The following is a 17,042-nucleotide window of genomic DNA, read 5'->3' as shown; positions in this document are numbered from 1 at the left end:
TCTAACGCCAAATACAAGGCTCAATGCCTCCTTATCTAATTGGCTGTAGTTTTTCTCCGCGGTTGCCAGGCTGCGGGAGGCAAAACCAATGGGGCCTCTTCTCCAGATGACTCTCGCTGCGCCAGTACTGCTCCAATCCCAAAGGGAGATGCATCAGTGACAAGCACAGTTGGCTTTCCTGGGTCAAAGTGTGCCAATATAGCAGCAGAGGCCAATAGCTCCTTGCTTCTCCGAAATGCCTGCTTTTCATCAGTTTCCCAGCCCCATGGTGTTCCCGACGCCAACAAACTATTGAGCGGCTGTAATACGGCAGAAAGGTTCGGCAAAAACTTTCTGTAAAAATTAACCAACCCGAGGTAACTCTGAAGTTCCTTGACCGCTCGGGGTGCGGGGGCTTCCAGCACTGCTTCAGTCTGAGCCGGGTTTGGACGCAGCCCAGCCGCACTAATGATATGGCCCAAGTACTGGACTTCTGGTTTCATTAATTCGCATTTGGATAACTTCAGTCGCAGTCTCGCGGTCTTCAGGCGATCCAACACTCGGCCCAAATTTTCCCAATGCTCTTTGTCACTGGTTCCTGTGACCAGAATATCATCAAAGTACACTACGACATGGTCAAGGTCGTGCAACAGATTTTCCATCTCTCGCTGAAATATAGCCGGAGCTGATGAAACCCCGAACGGCAGCCTTGTGAATTCGTATAACCCCTTCGGAGTGTTATTGATGACTAGCTCTTGGCACTCCTCATCGAGTGAAACCTGCTGGTAGGCATCTTGCAAGTCAAGCTTTGTGAACTTCTTGCCCCCTGTAAGTCGCGCAAAAAGTTCCTCAATCCTAGGAATAGGGTAGGACTCGACGACTGTCACCGGGTTTATAGTAGTCTTAAAATCGCCGCAGACCCGCACCCCGCCGTCACGCTTCAATACAGGAACGATGGGCGCGGCCCACTGGGAAGTTTTCACCGGTTTGATAACGCCTTCCCGTTCCATCCTCTGTAGTTCTTCAAAAACCCTATCGCGCAAAGCAAATGGTATCGGACGTGCCTTGACAAAACGTGGCTTCGCACCCTTTTGTACGGATATAGACGCTGTAACGCCGTGAAACGTGCCAAGCTGCTCCGAAAAAACTTCGTGATATTGGCTTACCAGGTCTTCCGTAGACTTCACGACGTTGACTCCCTCCGTCTGAGCGATGCCTAGTTTGAAGGCCTTCATCCAGCTTTGTCCTAACAGCGTAGGACACGCCTCTTTCACGACAAATAGTGGTAGCTGGCGCTCCTTGTCGTCAAGTTTGACCATTGCTTCCAGCTTTCCCTGGACGCCTTTCATGTCGCCGAAAAAACTTCTCAGCTGCACACTCGATGGCTCCAACGGCACCGATGGAAAAAGCTCGGCAAACTTGCCATCATCAATGGTCGACACACTAGCGCTGGTGTCCAACTCCATATCGAGCATTATGCCATCAACTTCAACCGCTATGCGCATTGGCCCCGAACTAGCTGTGTGAAGCATCCACAAGTCGAAAACTTCGGGCTCTTCAGCAGAGACAGGCAGGTCGCCCAGGTTGTTCACGCGACTAGACTGGCTCCGGTCGAAATTTCTACTTCCCGGCTGAACTCTGCAAACTCTTGCAAGGTGCCCTTTTTGGCGACAGTTGTGACAGATCGTGCTGCCGTGCTTACACCGACGCGCAGAATGACCTCCCCCGCAGCGGAAGCAACAGCTATCATTTTTCTCCGAGGTGACAACGTTCGCTTGCTCCGGAGCTTCGTGAGATAGTAGCTGTGCTTGCTGACAGCTCAATGTGCGTGAATCTTTACGCGCAGCCTCCATAGCTACGACAGTGTCCTTTGCAGTTTCGAAGGTTAAACACGTCGTTTCCAGCAGCCGTGTTTGCATGGTTACGTCATTGATTCCGCTGACTATCTGCTCGCGCAACATGCGCTCTCGAAATGTTGCGAAATTACAGTCTTCGGCTAATTTCTTCAACGAGGCAATATAGTCACTTACCGTCTCCCCCTCTTTTCCATGACTTGAGAAAAACTTGAAACTTGCCACTACATCTGATATGCAAGGGGCGTAGTGCTTGCCAAGTATGGTAAAAATTTCGGTCAGTCCTGCTTGGGTGGGCCTGCTTGGTGCTAGGAGGCCTCGTAGCAGAGAATAAGTCTCTGGACCGCAGCATGTAAAAAATACGGCTGTCTGCTTGTCGCTCGGGATGTCGTTCGCGATGAAGTACAGCTCGGCCCGCTCACAGTATTCCGCCCACTCCGATGTACTCAGGTCGAACGGATCCAGCTTCCCGACGACAGGCATGACGTGTGATTGTGCTGTGCCCGTCCGGTTCGTCAGTCGACCTCGTCGCCACTTGTGATAACCGGATAGTCCTGGGCCATGCCGGTCGCTGGACCGAATCACACACACGTACGTTGGCGGGTTCCACACTGACTGGCTGGTCATGTGCGCCGTATTTATTTCCTTGCAACATCGACGCCCCCGGGCGCCGGAACGGCAAACTAATCTTATCACAATTTCCCAGTCCCCTTTGTCTGCCATCTGGTAACATGTGAAGGACCTTTGTCTAGTGGTGTACTTAGAATGATCAGAAAGCGTTCACTTCCGAAAGGGTTGTTGATCACTTTCCAATGAAGCAGGGGTACAAGCGATGGGGACACAATGCTGAGATCTGTGCATGAGTAGGTTTTGTTGGCGAGGCTAAAGTATGTTGGCTCTTCCCTATTCAAAAAACACACACCCGAAGAAAAGAGGAACTGTTCGATTAGGCGACCTCGTGCATCGCAGCAAGAGTCGCCCCATAGACCATTATGTGCATTCATGTCCCCAAGGACCACATAAGGTTCTCGTACTTCATCTATCAGTGACTGGAATTAGTGTTTTTCGAGAAGGTACTGTGAAGGTATGTAAAGAGAGCAGATGATGACAAGTTTGTTCAAAAGAACTGCTCGAACAACCACTGCCTCAAGGGATGTTTGTAGTGGTAGATGCGTACATGCTACGCCCTGATCAACTATAATGGCCACACCACAAGATGATGCTACAGCATCATTGTGGTCCTTTCTGAATATTACATATTGATGTAGAAAATCGGTGTTTCTGGAATTTAAGTGCCTCTCTTGTACACACAACACTTTTGGAGAATGTTTGTGTAAGTTCCTGGATATCGTCGAGGTTTCTAAGCCGTCCTTTGATGCTCCATTGTATTATTTGTGTATCCATTATGAATGTAAATGAGTGCTGTATGTACTAAATAAGTATTGCATCAAGTTAGGAGCCCTCGTCAGGCCCCGTGATGATGATTTTTTTACTTTTTGCCGCGCTCCAAAGAGCCACGCCTGTCCTGCGGCGCCGAAGATACCGTTGGACTTGCTGTTGTGTCCATCACCTTGGACGAGGTGCCGGATGCCCGCTCGCGGTGGACGTGTGCTGGCATGGAAGTCTCAGGGCTATCTGTCGAGACAGAAGGCCCTAGGGCTTCATGTCCGGAGGCCTGCAAGCCTTTTGGTGGCGAAAGAGCCTATGCTACTTCCGCTGAGGGGGTGAATGGCGCTGCTGTTCGTCCACTTTGTGTGGTACGTGCGGGCGCCGTGGATTTCGGTGGCACTGCCCCTTTTCGTGCCACCTCTGCGAACGAAGGACCCTGCATTAGTACACGCTTGCGCACTTCCCTAAACGAGATGTTTTCATTTACTTTCAGTGTAAGTACTTCTTTTTCATGTTTCCATGTAGGGCATGTGCGAGAGTAAGCGGGGTGTCCACCACCGCAGTTGGCGCAGTGTGTAGCGGCTTCTTCACATTTGTCTGTAACGTGTTTCTGCAAACTACACTTTGCACAGGTTTGACAGCTGCGGCAGCTGTGAGAACTGTGGCCGAATCGCTGGCACCTAAAAGAACGTCGGGGGTTGGGGACGTAAGGTCGGTCCTTTAACTTCAAGTAGCCTGTTTCGGTATATTCTGAAAGTATGCTTGTGCAAAATGTAAGAATGAGGTGCTTTGTCAGGGTTTCTTTGTTGTCACGCATAATCTTAATTCTCTATACATGTGTTACATGCTGTTCGTTCCAGCTCTCAAGGAGCTCACTTTCTGTCAGGTTAATTAGGTGTTGATCAGACACTACGCCTCAGGGAACTGTGCAGGAAATGGTGTGATGTGATAGATACAGGTGTGGTTCCGAAAGAGCAAGTTTTGTCAGGTTTTCATACTGGGTCTTGGTTTGGACTTTGAGAAGAAGGTCTTCATTAGCCATACGTGTAGCCTGATACCCTAGACTAAGGGTACTGGTGAGGCATTTGGAAATGACAAATGGAGAGATGGTTCTTGCGTATTTTTTCTTTTGTTTCACAGTGGATCACATGGAAGCGCAGCAAAATTTCTTTTGGCTTTATGAATACATTCAGTGTTGCTTAGGTGCGCCCACTCTTAGGAGGAGGGCGATCAGACAGTTTAGGAAATGAAAAAGAGGCCATAAAGTATATTAAATTCGGGAGCCATGCCAGCCGCCCACCATCGAGCCCAATATGGAAACGTGGCAGCACAATTATAAGGGCATGCCAGCGCCAGCTGTACAAAGCCACTGTAACCCAATAATATGTGACTAAGAGAGGGCACATACACAAGGTTAACCCTTGCCGCCTGGAAGATGGAAGTAAACAGAAGTGAAGAGATGACAGAAAAAATTGGAAGAGAAAAAAGACGAAGATCATAAGGGAGAGAGAAAAAGGAAAAGGCGACTGCCGATTTCTCCTGAGTGGGTCAGCTCAGGGGTGCCGTCTAGGTGAAGCCATGGCCAAAGGGGTGTGTTGCCTCTGCCGGGCGGGCCTTAAAGGTCCAATCACCCGTCGTCGGCTCAACCCCCAGGATCCCCTTTTCTCTGGACAAGGCAAAGCCACGCACGGCTAGGCGTGGAAGGGAGTCAAGCCCCCCCCCCCCCCCGTTAGCTCGAGTCCGTGGTCTTTCTACACACTAAACGCCTACTTACGCAGACGCCACTGCAGGGTACATGAAAGCATTTCTTTTCGCTAGCTTGATGAAGCACTTGTGGGATGGTACTATTTCTTAATCTTATCAAGAATGACTCAATGCAGAGATTGAATTGTATTATTACATGATTTAGTGCAACCAAAGTATTCGTGACAACACCTTACACGGGAAAGGCACAGATGCTATTTCCCCAGCCTCTCCATCTCTTCTGTGAAAGCCCAACTGATGTGGTGGACAAGAGCATGCTTCCTTCAAGTCCAAAGTTCCAAATCTGCCTCATAGATGTTAACAAACAAGAACATTTGAAATTATGGATGCTAGAAATCTTCAGTCTCCAACTCTTCCGACTTCCTGCCCAAGTTTCAGGCACAAAACGGCATTAATTGAGCCCCACACTCTGCCACATCTATCATCTCCATGTTGGAACCAGCCTTTTCTGGAATCAATACATCGACGACCATAGCGGAGCTTGACAAGAAACTTTGCTGCAACACGGGAGTGTAATGAGGCAGAGCACTTAGCAATCTGAAGGGGTCCATTTTAATTTTACGTTGACTGTGTTTGGCTTTAGGGATTTCCACTGTAGCGGAGCCTGAAAGATAGCTTTGCTGTCAGGGTGTCGAAACGGAAAGTTTTTTTGTTTCGGTTTTAGTCTCATTCCGACCACTAAGTGTTCCGTTCCCATTTTAGCTCGGGAAACGAAACGTTTTTTTGTTTCGGTTTTAGTCTCATTCCAACCACTAAATGTTCCGTTTCCATTTTAGCCCGGGAACCAAAAAAAATTTTTCGTAATGATTCGTAACATTAGTATTTATTTTATGTGAAAACTTAAAGTTCGATTCACAGTAAACATACAGGAGTCGTACAGTTACTTACGCTCCGTCGGCAATGTGAGACAAGGAAGAACACAACCTAAGGAGAAACAACACTTACTGGACAGAAATTCTTACAAATCAGCGCCCTATCAAGTTATAGTAGACTCTCAAAAATGAATAACGCATTTTTTCACCAGGCTCAATGTTTTGCGTAAAGGGAGTGAGCATCAACTCAAAAGCAGCCCGTCACCTCTCCTATGCGAGACCGTTGATTATATCCGCACCGAGATCAACGCTGGCAAGTCACAGGCACACGAAAGTCCGCTTGACAAAGATATCTGATTGCAACTAATTTCATTTTTCACACAATTTCAACACATCTTTAAGTAGGAATTCCTGCCTGCAATCACGCTAGTACTGTTCTCTACACTGCATGACCTCATTTTTTCTAGAATGCAGAGTTCCACATGAACTGAAAATCAATTTAAAAAATTTCCATTTCACTCTAGAATGAAATAATAGATAACATTTCGGTTACAATTTCGTACTGGTCAAAAATATTATTTGTTTGTTTTTGTTTTTCATTTTTAATTTCAGCTTTCATTCCATTCCGATACACTGTTTGCCGCAATACACTGATGAGATGAAGCATATTGAAGATCTGAAGGGATCGCGAAACTTTCATTGCAAGTTGATTGCACTTGTCTTTGGGAAGTTCCAATACTTCGAATAGTAAAAATTCTAGTATGTATTGAATCAAAGAGAAAAAATAATGTTCACAACTTTGAATATTTGCACATCCCTATGTTTAATGCAACATTTCGTTTTTTGTGACACACAATTATGCGACCAAATACATCACATACCATTCAGGTAGTTTTTTAATGCAAAGTGAGCTTTGATTTACTGCACTTTACCAATACATCATGACTCACTGTGGCTAATTCATGGTGACAGAAGCATGTTGGCACCACAAGGGCACGCCCTCAGGCAAGTCCCATTTTGATGCACCTCCCCTGAAAGACACAAAATAAAATCATCACTTAACATAGATCTCGCAAAGCCAGGAGAGTTGCTTAACTATCTTGTTTACGAAGGGGAAATACACTTTCACAAATAAGCAATAAAAGCAATTATGCAAACAGTCATAAGAATAAAAATATGTAGAAACAGTTTATTTAGATAAATAAAGACTACCTTTTTTTTTATGCCTGTACATTTTATTATGGCAGAATAGTGCGAACTGCAGGACAGTAAACACAACACAGCCCCGAATATTTCTATGTCCCGTAGCATGCGCTATCACCCTGAAGAGTTTACGAATCAGTCCACCTCCACATAAAAGCCTTAGCTTGTTTCAGTGACACTAAGTTCTGACTTGGAGCAATTTTCGGAGCAGCAAAATTTTCATTTTAGAGAACTTTGGAGCAGCAACAGTTTCTATTTTAGAGCAATCTGGAGCAGCTAACTTCACATCCTGGAGGAGAAGCAAGTTGTATTTACATTCATAGGCATGAAGAAGTATTTTGGGGCTCTTGTCTTTGGTGAAGAGCTAGAAATATTTCCATTCATTTCAAACCTCATGAAGCCAGTTATCTTAAGAGCGCTCCGTGCAAAATAACAAAAGCGCCGACCAAGGTGAAATACACAAAAGTTAAAAAGACGTTCCAGCTTCCCACACGGGAGGCTTGTTCACAGTGATCGCACATGGTGTAGTGCACTTTTCTTACGCACGTTTCATCACGTGTTGCAGACATCACGCGTACACAGGGGGAGTGTCCCAATATTTCTGTTCAACGTATGCGCAGTAGTTTGAATGGCCAGAGAGTCCATGTGCAATCGTGGTAACAACTTTCTTTCCGTGGCAATGTTGCAGGCTTTATCCCAGTCGATAGCATGCTCAGTAGACGCAACATGTTCTGCGAGGGCATTAGAAGCTACTTTCTTGTTCTTGACGTCATGAAAATATTCCCAGACCCTTCTTTTGTAATTGCCCGTTTCACCAATGTATTCGTATTCACAGTCTTTGCAAGAAATTTTATACACCATACCGAGAAAATCATGTCTGTGCATAATTTTCCCGCAACAAACGTGTGCATGCTTGACCTATGCTTATTTTCTATATTAGACAAGCTGGTTGGGCTACTGGTACAACTGTTTTTCATGTTCACAAATTTTTTCAATGAAGCTTACATCAACTCAGACCAAACAGAGGTTTCTCACCTGGGTTTCTAGAAAGTACACCAAAAACCAGTGTTTTCGCATTCCCCTTTAAGCAAGGCGAGGGATCAAACCAGCAATCAAATGCTCAGCAACATGATATAGAGCCCAGACAATGTGCATCGCTGCACACGCTACGAGATGCACAGTGCATGCTGATAGCAGCTGCCTGTCACATTTTCGAAGTGGGAGTGCAATCTGACACTCTGGGACAAGTACGTGCGCACATGTCAGGGGACGTAAAAAAATATCTGTGTTTTTTAACAGCTTTTACGCAGTGTTATTTTGACAAATGAAAGAATTATCCAGTGCTGTAGATTGCAAGCAAGCAAATGGCAATATGAAATCCAGTGTCACCTTTAGAAAAAGCAGTTATCTTGTCAGTTTGACAGAGACAGCTATGTGCATCAGACCTCAGTCTGACTAGCTTACATGCTCTAAATTCCCTTTCCCACCATTCATCTTTTAGCCCCGCTGCATGAGAAGCTGGTGCTTCTCATGCAGCGGGGCTAAAAGTTGTTTCACTTTCACTTCCTTAACAATTCAAGTCACTATGATTGGTACAAATAAATATACAGACGAGGGTGATCAATGACTGGAAACCTTGGATAAAAATAAAAAAACAGGAGTACAGTAAAAAAATTTAAAGCAGAAATAAGAAATAAAACAAATGCATCAAGAACGTCAAGAAGCAACACAAATCATCTATACAATACAAAATAACTTTTTACAAAAAAATGAAGAATTTCATTTCATGCTTAAGTATCAACTTAAGTTCACTATGCTTTCATTATCTCATCAGTGACCACAAAGGTTTTCATGCCACATTTTTATATTCAACACCGCCATGTGCAACATGTAGCAAAACAATCAGCCTATACAATCGATGACAAAACTTCCACACCATTAACTATGAATTAGCTCCTTTTCTACCTAACTTTCAGTCTCGTTTTCAAAAACAATTTATGGATGACAATTCAGTGCTCTTTAAAAGCAAAATGATTCAATGACAATTTGATGCTTTTTAAAAGCAAAATGACTGAATTGGCAAACAAACGCATATCGAAAATTACCTTCCGTGAGAACTGTCGCAATCTGTGATTCACCAATCACTTAAAGCGATTAAGTAATAACAAGAAAACACTTTTCTGAGCTGCTTAACTGAGTGCGAATGCTAATGCTTCAGAAAAGTGTCACTCTGCTGAAAAAAATGCACTTATCTGCTGTTCACGGGGCCAAGCATGCTTTTTTTAACAATAACTTACCCAAGAAATAAGACGAAGAAATTTTGACAAGTAATAAACCCAAATCAAGCTCGCACCATGACTCTTGATGATAATTCGGAGAACATTACGTCTGATGCTGCCTGTGCCAAAGCTTTCAACATTGCCATTGCTTCAGGTTTTACTAACGACACCAGTGCTTCTCTGCCACTACTGTGTAGAAACATAGTCTCGAGAATGCTGGCGTTTACGTTCAGTGTAGATGCTATTTCAAATTTTAAAAATAACGTAAAACTTTCATCCAATGCCGGTCCCTCGTGACTGGAAAGTAGGGAAAGTTATTCCCATTTAGATAACTGCTAACAAGCTTTGCCCGCTAAATTACCACCTCCTCACCCTCCTGAGTCTGCCACGAAAAGTCAAGGAACACATCATTTGCTCACTCATTATGGACCATTTAGGTGCCAATCATTTTTATTGCGATAGCAATCACATGGACACTCGGCTTGATTTTGCCGCAAGCATCACTGTCACTAACAGTATATTTCATGATTGTGATGGGGTCGTGACAACGACGAAGGGAGCAGACAGTAGGTCGAAGATTAAACTGTTTATTCAGCCAAACTTGTGGTCACATAAAAGTAAATCAAGATTTCAGCGAGACACTGGCACTGATATCAGCGCTCTGAGTGTCGGCCATCGATCAACTGACAAGTGGCAAAGCATGTCGGCATTTATACACTTGCCATTGAACATTCTAGCGTTATCCCTAGCGGTGACGTAGGTTTAAAAATAGTCTGAAATGCTCATGAAGAAGGCGCATCCTCAACAAACAGATATACTACAGTCCAGAGGCTTCTTGAATACTGTAGGCGTAGTTTGCGCTGAGAATTGCGTACAGCGTAACGGGGTGATAAGAAAACTTGAGGAGGAAATGTGGCAATACGTATATACATATTATATATATATATATATATATATATATATATATATATATATATATATATATCATCGCATCGCATATAAGCATCGAACGCGTTATTCGAAGGTCATAGCTTCGATTCCTGCTCACGGCTGGTTATTTTTTCATCCACTTTTCTTTCTTCTTATTTACATTCCATTGGTTCTGATAACTTCCCCTGTACATTCCTTGGCATTACTGTCTGTTAGATCATTAATATTGTGTTAAAACAAGGAAAAACGAGCCTTTAGGTATACACTTCTTTCCCTTATTTTTATTTATTTATTTTATATATATATATATATATATATATATATATATATATATATATATATATATATATATTATTAAGGCGTTTATTAGCCGGCACACAGCGAGCATGCACAATGGCGACAGTAACGGCCAAGCACGGGGTCTCAGCGCGAGCAGCATCCTTTTTGGGTAGACCCACTAGAAGGCACCTGAGAGTTCGGCCAATTTCAGTGTTCGGAAGCTTCTCTACAATTACCCCGGAGTCGAAGAGGGAGCCGCCTGGCGACCTAACAGCTTGTCACTATGAGCAGGTCATAGTAAGCCTTCAGGCGCTCCACGTTGACTATGTCGCGCCCGCGACGGCGCATGTCCGAAGTTTGTTCAATTGGTTCGATCAGATAGTTGACCGGAGATGTGCGCTCGATGACACGGTAGGGGCCTTCGTATTAGGGAAGTAGTTTGGAAGAAAGGCCAGCGACAGAGGTCGAGATTGAGAGCCATACAAGAGAACCAGGAAGGAACGTGGGCTCAGAAGTGGCGAAGCCATCACGAATACTCTTCTGCCGCTCTTGCTCATGCGTCGTAAAAGTATTGGAAAGCTCTCGACACTCTTCAGCAAGCCTGGCTGTCTCAGAAATAGGTGCACACTCAGATGGATCCGGCGTGCACGGGAGTATCATGCCAATAGTGTGTGACAGGTGCCTTCTGTACAGCAAGAAGCTGAAAACCCGGTTGTGCTCTGAGTGGCGGTGTTGTAGGCGTAGGTGACGAAGGGCAGTATAGTATCCCAATTCGTGTGGTTGGCGGCGACGTACATCGAAAGCAAGTCGCCGAGGGTGCAGTTAAAGCGTTCGGTGAGACCATTCGTCTGCGGGTGCTAAGCAGTAGTTTTGCGGTGGACAGAATGGCACTCCGTGAGAATGGCTTCGACGACTTCTGACAAGAGAACACGGCCTTGATCGCTGAGAAGCTCCTGAGGTGGACCGTGGCGCAGTATGAATCGATGCAGTAGGAAGTAGGACGCAACATCATGCGCAGTAGCCGCAGGGATAGCGGCGGTTTCGGCGTATCGCGTTAAATGATCTACGGCGACGATGGCCCAGCAGTTACCAGCCGACGTCAGAGGAAGTGGTCCATACAAATCGATACCTATGCGCCCAAACGGACGCTCAGGGCAAGGTAACGGTTGCAGACTGGCTGACGACATGTGTGCTGACGGTTTGCGGCGTTGGCAAGCGAGGCAGGAGCGAACGAACTGCTGCACGTAGCGGTACATCCCGCGCCAGAAGTAGCATTGTCGAATGCGATGGTAGGTTTTGAATACCCCAGAGTGCGGGCATTGCGGATCAGAATGGAAGGATTCACATATCTCTGACCGCAGACTGCGGGGTATCACGAGTAACCACTGCCGGCCATCGGCGTCGTAATTGCGTCGGTGTAGAAGGCCGTCACGGATGGCGAAATGGCGAGCTCGACGACGCAAGGCACACGTGGATGGCGTTGCGGATGGATCAGAGAGCAGGTCGATGAGCGGGCCGATCCAATTATCCTTTCGCTGTTCGGTAGCGAAGATGTCAACATCAATGGCAGAAACAGCTGCCGAGGATACTAAGCAGAGCACATCACCTTCAGGCAGAGGGGAGCGCGAAAGGGCGTCGGAGTCAGCATGCTGGCGTCCGTTGCAGTACAGCATGCGGATGTCGTAGTCTTGTAAGCGAAGAGCCCAACGGGCGAGACGGCCTGAGGGATCCTTCAATGATGAAAGCCAGCATAGTGCATGATGGTCGGTGACGACATCGAATGGGCGACCATACAAATAAGGTCGAAACTTTGTAAGGGCCCAGACGATCGCCAGGCACTCTTTCTTTGTGATGGTGTAGTTTGTCTCGGCTATCGTGAGCGTACGGCTTGCATATGCTACGACATATTTAGGGAATCCGGGTTTTCGCTGCGCCAGGACAGCGCCTAGGCCTACACCACTGGCATCCGTGTGCACCTCCGTCGTGGCCGTAGGGTCGTAGTGCCGTAGAATTGGAGGCGACGTCAACAAATGGCGGAGCTTCGCGAACGCGTCGTCGCACTCGGAGGACCACGAATTGAGGGGTGCGTTACTTCCTAGGAGCTTCGTCAGCGGTGATACAATCGTGGCAAAGTTTCGTATGAAGCGTTGGAAGTATGAGCACAGGCCCACGAAACTACGCAGTTCTTTGATGGACGCAGGTTTGGGGAATTCAGCCACGGCCCAAAGCTTGGCTGGATGAGGAAGAATGCCATCCTTGGACACAACGTACTCTAAGATGGTGAGTTGCCGTGCCGCACAGCGGCACTTCTTCAGATTTAGTTGCAAGCCGGCATTGCTCACACGTGCGAAAACTTCTTTCAGACATTGGAGATGCGTGGAGAAATCAGGAGCGAACACAACAATGTCATCGAGGTAACACAAGCACGTGTGCCATTTCAAGTTGCGCAGAACGGTGTCCATCATGCGCTCAAAGGTCGCAGGTGCATTACATAGACCAAACGGCATGACGTTGAATTCGTACAAGCGGTCGGGTGTGATGAACGCAGTCTTCGGTCAAGCGTCATCAGCCATGGGTACTTGCCAGTACCCCGAGCACAGATCGAGAGAAGAAACAAATTCGGCTACGTGAAGGCTGTCAATTGCGTCATCGATGCGCGGCAGTGGGTAAACATTCTTGCGGGTGATCTTATTGAGCTGTCTGTAGTCCACACAGAACCGCACAGAACCATCTTTCTTCGCAACAAGAACTCCAGGAGACGCCCATCGACTGTCCGAGGGCCGAATAACGTCGCGTCTGAGCATATCATCAACCTGCTCGTTAATTTCCCGACGTTCAGCAGGCGACACGCGGTAGGGTCGTTGCCGTAATGGTGGATGGGCACCAGTGTCGATACGATGCGTAACAGCGGACGCACGGCCGAGAGAACTTCGCCCGACATCGAAAGAAGAACGATATTCTCGCAACAGGTCCAGAAGCTGAAAACGCTGTACCGACGTAAGGTTGTCATCAATGCAGGGGCCAAATACATCAGGAGATGATGAATCCGAAGTGGAAACAACACTGATGGTACGCGAATTGGGACAACGCGAGTCATCAGGTACGTCCAGGACTTGTGCGTTATCCACTGGTTCCACTCTGCCGAGACGTTCTCCTCGAACCAAGGTAACAGTGTATGGGGATGGGTTGGTCACAAAAATAGCGGCGTTGCCCTGGGTGATTTGCACGGTCGCGAAAGGTACTAGCAACCCTTTCCTTCGGCAAGCACGGACGGATGGCGAAACGAGTGCAATTGCGTCGGAGAGTCCAGCGCAGTAGACAGATACACCCATTGTCGAGCTTGGAGGCACTATGGTATCGTGTTTCATGAGAATCTTGCTTTCGACGAACTGTCTTCCGGCGTCAAATGCGAGAAGGGCGAGAGTTCAATTTCGGCAGCGGCACAATGGATGACAGCGTCGTTGCGGGAGAGAAAATCCCACCCCAGGATGTTGTCATGAGAGCATGCAGGAATGATGATGAATTGGCCGACATACAGAACGTCCTGAACGACAACGCGAACTGTGCACTCTGCTGTAGGATGGATACGATGCGAACCGGCAGTACGAAGGGACAACCGAGAAATTGGCATTGTCACTTTTCGAAGCAAGTGGCAAAAGTTTTCGTCCATAATGAATACTGCAGCTCCAGTGTCAATAAGAGCAGATGCATGAACACCGTCCACAAGCACGTCTATGACATTAGATGGGCGGCTCTGAGGGCTTTCACATTCCAATAGCATCGCAGTCCTTGCCTCGGGGACTGCGACGACTAGTTTACCCGCTCATGAGTAGCCAAACTTGGCCTCACGGGGGACAGGGAACGACGTCGTGGAGACGGCGACCTTCGAGGAGACGGACCTGGGCGAGACGGCGGTGGAATAGACGGCGGTTCGTCGTGATAGGGACGGCTGAGGTGGCCAGCAACAGACGCAGAAATTTGAGCCGGCTGTACGCGATGGCAATAACGGGCTACGTGACCGGCGTAACCGCAGGCGAAGCAGATGGGCCGGTTGTCGGGTGTCCGCCATCGGTTCGCCGGGGTAGGTCTTGTCCATGACGCAAGAGCCGATGGATGAAACGGTGGCTGGAAACGCTGCAGGGGGTGCTGGAGCTGAGTCTGAGAGGTCACGTCAACATACATCCCCGGCATACCCGCTACAAAGGATGGAGGTCGTGCGGCAGCTTCGGCGTAAGTCAGTAGGGCGGGCGGTTGAACGACTGGAGGCGGCCTGGCGATCACTTGGGCGTAACTTGGGGGCGCAGGGGCCGGAAGCTGTTGTGGGTGGTACGCAGGCATGACCTCTGCTATTTCCTGCTCAATTGCTCGGCGGATGGGTGGAAGAATGGTAGCGGCCGATTGTTGAGCAGCCGATGGGTGGGCAAAGGGCAGGAGAGAGAACTGCCGTGCAATTTCCTCACGTATGAAGGACTTGAGGTCTGCCAGCAGTGCCACCTGACCACAGCTCGCCTCCAAGCCAGCAAGCCCTGCATCTCGTGGTGTGGAGCGACGGGTCATCGAACGCTGCCGGCGGAGCTCCTCGTAACTCTGGCACAGCGTGATGACCTCAGCTACTGTTCCTGGGTTTTTGGCAAGCAGCATCGTGAAGGCATCATCGTCAATGCCCTTCATGACGTTCCGGATCTTGTCTGATTCGGACATGCTATCGTTGGATTTCATGCACAGGTCCAGGACATCTTCAATGTAACTGGTGAATGATTCACCGACCTGCTGAGCCCGTTCGCGTAAGCGCTGCTTGGCTTGTAGCTTACGAACGGCAGGGCGGCCAAAAACATTTGTGATAGCGGTCTTAAAATCGGACCAAGTTGCGAAATCGGATGCGTGGTTGTTATACAACATGCGGGCCACACCCGCGAGGTAGAAAACCTGGTTGCCGAGTTTACCTGCCTCGTCCCAATGATTGGGGACGCTGACGCGTTCGTACATGGCGAGCCAGTCCTCGACGTCGATGCCATCAGCGCCGGTGAAGACAGGAGGGTCGCGGATGCGGGGAACACCGGAACATGGCGTCAGCGCAGGAGGAAGCGTTTACTGAGCGGCGTCTTGGTGCATGGTAGAAGGCACGGTACGGGATCTAAGCTCCAAGGGCATCGAATGCGAACCGAAGATGTTTGAAGGGCACAGCACTCTCCACCAAATTATTAAGGTGTTTATTAGCCGGCACACAGCAAGCATGCACAATGGCGACAGTAACGGCCAAGCACGAGGTCTCAGCGCGAGCGGCATCCTTTTTGGGTAGACCCACTAGAAGGTACCTGAGAGTTCGACCAATTTCAGTGTTCGGAAGCTTGTCTACAATATATATATATATATATATATATATATATATATATATATATATATATATATATATATATATATATATATATATATATATATATATATATATGAGAACCTAAGAAAAGAAAAAATCCAGAAAAAGATTCCAGCACACGGAATCGAACTTGGAACTTTTGCATTGTGAGTGCATTGTGAACCTCTGCATCTTTATCAACTCTTGCACTTCGTCATAAGCATTGCCACTCTAGCTCCTTTCCACGGGTTCTATTACAGCTCACGTGACCGCCCGGACTTTAAAACCCCGCCAGCATCAGTCATGCCTTGCAAGTCACACAACCGCGCAGCAACACCAAGACATTTTCTGCCTCCTTTCCATGGTCATCATTTGAATGGAACGGCCTTTCCCACAGCATTACAGCCATTACCTGCCCGACCTTATTCTTGCAAAGTGTAACACATTACCTGTCTCACAAATCACATATATGTGGGTACCATTTTTATACTTTCTTTATATCCACCCCTTATGTCCACTCCGTCCAACCCAATTCTTTGCCTTTGCGGCAAAGTTGTGACTTTTTCCATGCAACATAGCATGGATTTTCTAAGGGGTTTTCTTGCAAACACGGCTAGCTCTTTTTATTCACAATCTTCAAACGAACCTACCTGCCCTGCCTTGCCTTATTATGCCTTGCCTTGCCTTGCCCGCCTGCTCGCCCGCCTGCCTTCCCGCCTGCCTTCCGCCCGCCCAGCCGCCCGCCCGCCCGCCCGCCCGCCCGCCTGCCTGTGTGCTCGTCCGTTTATGTCTGGGTGCTGTCCTGATCACCCTGTAACTTGGGGTACACCAATTAACGAATATGACTCGCTGGTCATGAGATGAATGTCACAATCCCATTGCATATGTCACCAAGCACTTTCAACTGAACATAATTTCAATGCGTCAGCATTAAGAAAAAGCTGACATTGGCTGCGTCCACCCGATGAATGTAAAAAAAAAATGTCAGGGTCCCAGCAGAAATCAAACACCAGCATTTTGCGTGGCAACTACAGAGCCACGCCAGCTCTAACAACTGCTTTTCAAATAGACCGTAATGTTCCTGAAGCATCAATTGGGGATGCAGTAATGCCTATGCAATATTATAAACTTTACATAAGTACTTCTACAATACAGCCATCACGTTGGGTTAAAATCAACTGAAGTTATGCACAATGCACTA

At 47.4% G+C, this 17,042-nt stretch overlaps 1 protein-coding gene across 1 annotated transcript in view; it reads right to left on the bottom strand.

The window, feature by feature from the left end:
- Window positions 1-17,042, bottom strand: part of norpA (no receptor potential A) — a 553,315-nt gene that overhangs the window by 498,362 nt on the left and 37,911 nt on the right. Inside the window, exon 2 of the mRNA XM_075865873.1 lies at window positions 6,748-6,828. The gene's annotated coding sequence lies outside the window, so the exon portion shown is untranslated. The remainder of the gene's footprint in view (window positions 1-6,747; window positions 6,829-17,042) is intronic.

This window comes from Rhipicephalus microplus, chromosome 6 (assembly GCF_043290135.1).
Source record: "Rhipicephalus microplus isolate Deutch F79 chromosome 6, USDA_Rmic, whole genome shotgun sequence".
NCBI lineage: Eukaryota > Metazoa > Arthropoda > Arachnida > Ixodida > Ixodidae > Rhipicephalus > Rhipicephalus microplus.
Note: the sequence above shows the minus strand (reverse complement) of the source record. Positions and strands in the feature narration are given on the sequence as shown.